At 45.4% G+C, this 8990-nt stretch overlaps 1 long non-coding RNA gene across 1 annotated transcript; it reads left to right on the forward strand.

Annotated features, from left to right (window-relative positions):
• Positions 1 to 5: 5 nt before the first annotated feature.
• LOC127693509 (uncharacterized) lies at positions 6 to 7663 on the forward strand. The gene is made up of 2 exons (XR_007979706.1): positions 6 to 101; positions 4949 to 7663. It is a non-coding gene; the product is annotated as an uncharacterized LOC127693509 (long non-coding RNA).
• Positions 7664 to 8990: the final 1327 nt, after the last annotated feature.

An 8990-nucleotide genomic window follows, 5' to 3' on the forward strand; every position in this document is an offset into this window, starting at 1 on the left:
GCAGACGCAGCCTCCGCCGCGGACACGGACGCGCAGGCTCTGGCCCAGAGCGAGGCCCACGCTCAGCCCCGCCGCCCTTAAAGGGACACGCGCCCGGAAAGGTGAGCGCGACGTGGGTGCTGATCGCCCTGGGACATCCAGTCCCACGTTACAGCCGCCTGTGACAGCCAGACTGGAGCAGTCCTCCAACGGCAGCAGTGGTGGATGGAGGAGCCCATCCACCAACCCGGAAGAAAAAACACAGTGTCCTTAGGCAATTGAGCGCTTACCTCGTTGAGCTCTGAACCCAGCAAAGTTTCAGCCATCCCGGATTGTGGGTAAAGGTTTTTAAACTGCTTGTCATTCCCAGGTATAGACAGGGAGGATTTCAAGTTTTAGGCACAAGTAAAGGCAGATACACCTGTTGTGCGTGATCCTCTTTGGCCATAGATGCTGACTGTTTGCAACTATAACCTTATAAGACTTAAAGATATCAGAGGGTAAGCCTTCAAATCTATAAAGGTTCTAAGAAAAACAGATGTTCTGTGTCCAGCCTAACATCACTGGATTCAACAGTGAATCTTCAAATACGTCTATAAATTTGTTACTATGCCTTCTGTTATTAAACAAAAAAAAAAGGAATTAGTAGGTAGAAAAAATATTTCAAAGGATGCAAACATGAAGGTATTTTTGGTAAAGAAAGATCTCTGTATGTTAAATCTTGGTCCTTCCTGATCTGGATTCCCAGCACCCTGTTGGCAGCTCACAACCCTCTCTTAACTCCAAACACAGAGGGTGCATGCAGCGCCCTCTGCTGGCCGTCTTCGGAATTGCATGCACGTGGTGCACAGACATACAGGTTGACAAAGCATCCAAACACACACACACACACACAGGCAGAGAGACAGAGACACAGCGAGACAGAGAATGTTTTTAAAGATTTTTAAAAGAGACTCTGTCCTAAAGAGGAGAGGGATGGCTGGATGGTTTCCAAAATAAGAAAGATAAAGGACGCCAGGCAGTGGTGGCGCTCTCTGTAATCACAGCACTTGGGAGGCAGAGGCAGGATGATTTCTGAGTTCGAGGCCAGCCTGGTCTACAGAGTGAGTTCCAGGACAGCCAGGACTACACAAAGAAACCCTCTGGGAAGGCCAAGCAAGTTACATGGGAGGACCAGGCAATGTGTTATGTTTTCTGGAAGTGACAGAGAAGCTTTGTCCATAATACAGCCATAATATGGCTGCCTAAATAAGACCAGAACAAGGAAGCGCTGGTAGACATGCTAACATAGAAGAGAGAAATTTCCCCTGGCTCCCAGGTAGTGGCTCACAATAGTCTATAACTTCGGTTTCTGGAGATTCAACACCCTCTTCTGGCCCCCTCAGGCACCAGGCATATGTGTGGTACCCATATACATTCAGGCAAAACCTTCATATATTCAAAATAAATATCTTTAAAAGAAACTCACCCTCCCTGTCATCTATGAAATTCATGCTTTAAATTTATGAGACAAGAACCTAGAGCCACTGACTCAGTAAGAGCTTCTTAAGGTAAGCCCCCCTGGAGCTAGAGAGCTTGTCACAGTCAAGGAGCTTCCTATTTCACAAGGTTTTCGAGACAGTAAACAAGAGCCAGGAAGAGGCAGCTCTTCTGTGGGGGGCTCCCTGCGAGCTGGGCACGGGGAGCAGCCGGGTTGCAGTTTCTTTCAAGAGGCAGACCAAGCTGGACCTTTTATTAATGCAGGTGTGTGAGTCATCCGTGCGCCTCTAACTAACCCCTCACCCTTGTGCATGTTGGTAATCTGAGTAAACTTATCGGTTCACCAAGTTAGCCTTGGGTGAAATATCTTCTCTGGTCTGTCCCATCTCTCCAGGAAAAGCCACACAGCACAATTCCTAAAACATGCCACTTTGGCTGTGCTTCATTGGCTGGATAGAGCAGCATAGTCACCCTGAGCTTCTAAAATGGTAGAACAAAAAGAAGCGGAACAGCCAGGCGGTGGTGGCACACGCCTGTAATCCCAGCACTCTGGGAGGCAGAGGCAGGCTGATCTCTGAGTTCGAGGCCAGCCTGGTCTACAGAGTGAGTTCCAGGACAGCCAGGGATATACAGAGAAACCCTGTCTCTGAAAAAAACCAAATCCAAAAAACAAACAAACAAACAAACAAACAAGAAGCAGAACACTTGCAAATTGTCTGGGGTGACTCCCACTGCCGTGTTGGTAATCCTCAAAATCTTGGCCAGGGTGACCATCTTTCAGAAAGATGTCATTTAGTGTCCTTGTGCCAGCCTGTAGCAGGAAAGACCGTCTTTCCCAGGACAGTGTCTGCTGAGCCCAGCAGGCTGCGGACATAACACGAAGTGACACCCATAGCATATCACTTTCCCAGAGTCTGGTGTGTCTGCCTCACATTGCTGAGCCTGACGTCACATCTGCTGCATTAACACAAGGCAACCACTGAGCTTAAGGTTAGCACTATACCTCAGGAGACAGAATGCACTGCCTGATGTCCAATTCCTAGCACTACATAGATGACATATAATGAAGCACATCTGTACTCCTGTGTGTCTGTGGACAGTACTAGATAAAATTGGAGCTTATGGGTTTGGGGCTTTTTCATGGTCCTATAATTAAATCTTATTAATCAAACTCATTTATTTTGCCAAGTGGAACTTGAAATTTTTTCTTCAGTCTGCCTGTGCCCTTCTTATTTGGGGTGAACGGTGTCTCAGGAAAGTCATGTGACACAACAACTCCTGCCTGAAAGAGTCCCTGTAGGTGCAGTGCCTTTAGACTACAGATCAGGACACTTCCAGCCTAGAGCATGGGAACAATGCAGATTTAAACAATTCAATGAGAAGGGTGAATCAGCAAAGGCAGCGCTGTCGTGTTCTGACCCCATGTGGTATTTTCTTAAACAATTCTCAGCCCTCTACACCCTGAACAGTCATATCTACCTTGGCAACCCAACTGAGATTTCTGAGAGATGGACCATGGTCCAGATGCATTAACCAAAATAATGTTTATGCAAACTTAAACTAAGATGACTGAAGAAGATACAAGTCAAAAGTAATGTTATATCTAAAATAGTTACTAAGATCTGCCAGAAATGAATGTTTCCAGGTTCTTCTGACTCTTATTTAACTTCCATGTAAATTATGGCTTTATGGGCTTGGCCTTTAAAAATGCTGTACTCCTGAGCTTTGGCAGCAAGAAACGTTGAGGCATGAGTCTATTTTTGGTTGCTGGCTAATAAAGATCTCATACACTTTTAATTGGCTTAATTGGTGTGGTTGTCTGTATCTTTCTCAAGTGGATTATGACAAGGGGAATAAGTTGTGTCATATCTTTTGGCTTAAGGGTCCAGAATAGGATTGTTTTAGACAAGATTGGCTCTAAGTGACTCAGGGATGTCATAGGACTCACTTCCTTGTCTCTGTGATTTGAGATACTATTGGCTCTCCGTACCACCAGGTTTTCCCATTTGAAAAATCAATTAACCATGGTTCAAAAATATTCTTTAAACGTTTCTTCTGAGACAGGGATGGTGGCTCCTGCCTTTAATCCCAGCATTTGGAAGGTAGAGTATAGGTAGGTCAAGCTCTCTAAGTTCAAGGCCAGCCTGGTCTACAAATCAAGTTCCAGGCCAGCCCAGGCTGCAATGAGACACAATCTCAAAAATAAATGATCAAATAAATAAATAATAAACAAACTTTTCATTTGTAGTGGCCATATGTATACTTCCCCTTATACCATACAGCATAACAACTATTGACAGCATTACATTGTATTGTTATTAAATGTAACTAGCGGTGGCTGGAAGTCTGAGGGAGGATATGCATCTCTCACATTCAAACACTTCAGCATCTTATATTGTACTGCCCAAAGTACCTCCATTATGTCCTAGTTTTAGCTCACCCCTTGCCAAGCAAAATTCTCTGTGCAGACAATTCTCACGCTGCCATGCCTATAGCTTCTAGACCTAGAGGTCTGTTGTTTTACAACAGAAAACAAATTGCTTTAATCAGTTGACCTGAAACCTTTAAAACTTTGATCTCCCTATTCTCTGGTATGAAGTTAATTGTGGTTTTTGACCTTATAAACCCTAACCCTACCTTAGTTTTCAGCCAAGAGTACTTTGTGAGCAGAAACCTGTTCCCAGGTACCAGAACTCTTACTGGCCTTATACATGTGGTCTGTAAGTGCCAAGTTGGGTGTTCCAGACACACTTCTGAAGAGAAGTATGGTTTGGGGGGAGTTCCCACCAGCATCATATTGCTCCTGCCTCCTCTAGGATTACATGCTTGCCCTTTCAAATCACATATTACTAAATGCTTTTTAACAGCTAATCAATCTAATAGATTATTACATGTGCCACAGGGAAGTAAAGTTTCCCTCATGTACTAAATTCTAGCAGAAATGGTGGTGGTAGGTTCTTTTCTGAAACTCCAAGCTTATTTGGGGCTTAGGAATTTTGCTGTAATCAACTCCTCTGGCCCTGCCAGTCATCCTAGAACACAACTCTCCTGCCTGGCTATAAACAGAAACAGATGATTGTTGGCCAAGTCAGGATATATAAGCAGTAGACAAGGCCATCTGCTACCCTACACCCATTTGTCTGTGACCTCTACCCTGTCCTGGGTCTCATCCCTGCCGAAGGTTGCATTCATCGTGTATCTTAAGATCGCCATTCTCAGGGCTAGAGAGATGGCTCGGCAGTTGCCATCTCTTCCAGAGGGCCAGGGTTCAATTCCTAGCACTCACATGGCAGCTCACAACTGTCTGTAACTCAGGTTCCAGTGGCTCTAACTCTCACACAGATGCAGGCAAAACATTAGTGAACATAATTTTTTTATTTAAATTTAAATATATATTTATATATAATAGAATATGGAGGATATAGAAAAGTGTGTGTGTGTGTGTGTGTGTGTGTGTGTAAAAAAAATATCTTTTTCTATATCCTCCCAGGCCCTCAGAGCCAACCAATCTTCACCTTCCTGAAGAAGAATCCTGAAAATGGTGACAGGGGCCACTTAACGTGACTAGACTGCCTCAAGGACTCAAACGTGTTTGAACCATTTTGGCTCTGAGTTAGCCTCTCTCTTTTAAAGCTTTTCCAGTGAGCCAACATGGGTGGACACTGCGCTCGGATGTGTGAAGGACGATTATTAGGAATTAATACACTTGCTCTTTACTCTCCTGTGGGAAGCGGCTACATGATTTAAAAGAAAACAAATGGCACAAGTCTGCCAAGAATAAGTCAAATGCCTTGGTTATCACATGTGCTGGAGAGAAAGCAGGCTGTCTGGTTATCCCGTGTTCATCCACCTGATGCCAGGTTTGGGAGTTCCTCGGGGCCACGTGTTTCTGTAGAATCTGAATACCTAGTTTCTCATCAGGGCAGAACGACTTTATGGTGCGACAAAGCAAGACCCTCTGCCACCAGAACAAGCACAACAGAAGGCTTTTGAAGAGATGAGGGCACCCCGACGTGCCCACACTGGCGTGCATGCATGGGCACGCTGGCATCGGGGTGAGCGCCTGGCCCACATGTTGCTGTTGAGGCATTGCTCAGACCTTTCTGAGCAGCTTAGCTCCATTGTGCAAGGCTGGGCGCCTGGCTCTAGGCACTCACTGCCATTGCCATAGTAGTGCCAAAGACTGACAGATTGATTATGGGAAACGAGATAATACTCTTAGCCCCACACTCACAGTGCTCACAGGGGACAATATTGGCTAACTATTGCTCGGATGATCTGCTACCAGGAAACGTGTGAGGACCTGCACATTCACCTGCAAGTACTGTGGACCTCAAACCTCAAGACCCCAGTGTTTGTTGGTCTAGACCATCAAGACCATGGCTGCATCAGTTGTGAGGTATTCTCTAACCAATCAGACCCTGGATGCTGAGCATTTCACCAATGGTGGCAGTTTTGTGAAAGAGAAAGGATATCTTTCGGGGGTACTCCATGGTCAACTTTATTTTCATCATTGAGTTGAAATCTCTGCCAGAGGCAGAACTTCTTATGACCTGAGCCCTGCAACTACAGCTGAGGTGTATGTCAATATACACATGGACTCTTAAATATGCCTTCTGCACCCCCCACCCCCCGCATACATGAGCTCTATAAAACAAAAGCTGCCTAACCAACTCAGAAAGAAAGGGTATAAACCATGGCAAAGAAACCCTTGAACTCATGCCAGGAGTGGTAGTGCACACCTTTACCCAGGCACTCGGAGGCAGAGGCAGGCAGGTTTCTGTGAGTTCAAGGTCTGGCAGGTCTACATAGTGAGTTCCGGGACAGCCTGAGCAATATTGTGAGACCTTATCTCAAACAACCAAAACCAAAGCAAACAGAAGAAGAAATCCTTCAACTCTTAGATACTGTATGTCACCTAAAAAGGTGACAGTTGTATGCTTTGGAGGGCATCGAGGGAAGAAACTAAAGAAGGCTGAGCAGTGAAGCTTGCAGCCTTCAGGGGAACAACAGGGCCTAGAGCTGGGCTGTGTGCACTGGTTTAGGCCATCGGCAGAATGGGAGCCTAGCGACTCATCATGAACACTCAGTACAAGACTGAAAGTGGGATCTGTCTCCTAGGTGGGTTTGAAATTGGCTAATTCCTGAGGCCGTAGTCTCAGGTGTTGTCAAACAGTTACACCAGAAGACCCACCTTATCTGGGAAGCTCTTAAAGACCCACTAGCTGACATCTGTACAGCCTTTGACTCTCCAGCACAGCCCGGGTGCTATACAATGTGAAATATGTATCCAGTATAACCTGAGTCAGGGACCTAATGTCTCTTCTAGGGTACAGAGTGTTGGAAGAGCCCATTTGAGAACGTAGTTGTAGATTTCACTGAGTGGCCCCCAGTCTGGGACCAGCTGTTGACAACTGCTTGCTTAAGCATTAAGTCTAGCCCTACTAGACATAGAGGTTCCCCCCTTATCCTTTGTAGACTCTTGTCAGAGAATGCAGGGGCTGGGTAACAATGCTCTGGGACTGCTGTGCTCTCGCCTCATCCCTGACGTAAATGGACATCCAATTCTTTTACCCATATAGCAACTCCCCTGTGGTCAAGCTGGCAGGCAACCACTCCTTACTTGGGTGGTGTTTCTGCCCCTCTTGGAGCTGTGGTTCATTGACCACATGGAAGGATAAAGATAAACCAACACTCCTCCAGAGGGTAGTGCCATCTCCAACTGTAAATCGGGACCCTATGATCCTGTCAAATATCCTTGTTGTGTGACAGTTTCCTCCAAGAGTGAAACACTCCATTCTACAAGGAAGCTGCTTAAACAGGAAGATAAACAACTCAAAATAGCTTCCCTGAAACTGACCAGATTCACTAGACTTCTCCCTTGCTGAGCAAGCAATAACGATTTGACTAAGTATCTCAGAGAAGCCAAGCTGTAAAGAAGACTCTGAGACCAACCTAGCTGCCTAGAAGAAGCAGAAACCAGCCTAGCAGCCTAGAAGAGGCTTTAAAGAACCAAGTCAGCAAGAAAGGATGCTTGTTCCAGCCTGTTGAGCTGCCTTTGGGCTATGCAGTATGTTCCTAGTCCCAGTTTTTGCGAGCTGTCACCCATACTGGGTAGCTGTCTTTGAGTCATTTCTGCTTCTGTAAGTAACCCCTCATTTACACTCTTATAAACAACCCCAATAAAGCTCACTGATTCATCCAAGTTGCACTTCAGTGGTATCCATTCCTTTGGTCTGCTGTGGACTCCTCATCTGGGGTAAGTACACATGTGTATAGCATCTCCCTGGGAAAAGATTTGTTACATAACAGTCCTCCATCCAGAAGACTTGGCATGGAAGAATGGCCACAAAATTGATTTTTATCTTGGGTATAACCAAGACCCTGTGTTATAGGCCCAAGCCTATTTCCAGACTTGAAAACCTACCAAACCCCACCAGTTCCTCAGTCCCCAAACCTACCAAACCCTGAGAACAAACTCTCACCAGTCTTTGAGTTTGGCTTGAAATCTCACCAATTCTCCTGGAAAACACCTTCCCTAAGAGACTCTGTATAAACCTGTATTCTCACCAGTTCCCTGCTGCTTCTCCTAGGAGCAGGGCCAGCAGCACCCTCTTGTATCTCTCCCAGTCTCTTGAGTGATGTTTGATTGCCATGTGACTTTGGCATTCCTTGGCTCCAGACTGCTGGGACAATTTTCCCTTCAGCTGTAACACAGAGGGGAAACCTCTCCCCTCATAGCTGTAACATTCCATTGGAGAAGCCTTTCCCGAGAGGTAACACATGCATTGGGGTCTCCCCCTCAGAACTGCAATACTTGTATTAGGGAAAAGTTGCCCCTCAGAGCTGTAACACTAACATCCTGGATCCCTGTTGCGTTTCAAGAGTCAGTCTCCCTCTAAAGCCTCATTTAATGAGGACTTTCATTCATTTTCTGTAGTGAAAACCTTTTTCTCATTTAGTTTCTGCAGCAGTAGAAACCCTAGAAATTAGTTCCTAGCCAAGCAGGAATTTAAAGTGTGCGGTGCTATCTATCAGAACCACTTAGTCTTAGATTATGTGCTTGCTTCAGAGGGAGAAGTTTGTGGAAAGTTTAACCTGAGTTTAACTGTTACAGACAGATGATGGTCATAAAAGAAATAAAAGATGGAATGAAAAAAATCACTATCTCAGTCTAGTCCCGGAGAGGCTGGAAACCCAGGAAATTGCTTGGGGTTTAATTTCACTTTAGGAGAATTCAAAACCTTCCTAAAGTTATACTTTTGACTTGGGAAACTTTCCAGCACTCAGCTGTTACTTCCCAGGCACTGTGTATGTCCAGAAACGAGGACAGGCTCAAATGCAGAAGGGTTTCTGGTGGTTAGATAAAAGCCACCAATCCTCAGGAATTTATATAATGAGTTCCCCCAGCCTCCAAAAGGAGTCATTGCCCTGCCTCTGGAAGATGGTTCTCCTAAGAAGGTTCTCCATTAACATGCACCTTCCGGAAGTGGCAATAGAGCCGTGTCGGAAGTATGTAGCTAGGTTTTAAA

Source organism: Apodemus sylvaticus, chromosome 10, assembly GCF_947179515.1.
Source record: "Apodemus sylvaticus chromosome 10, mApoSyl1.1, whole genome shotgun sequence".
Lineage (NCBI taxonomy): Eukaryota > Metazoa > Chordata > Mammalia > Rodentia > Muridae > Apodemus > Apodemus sylvaticus.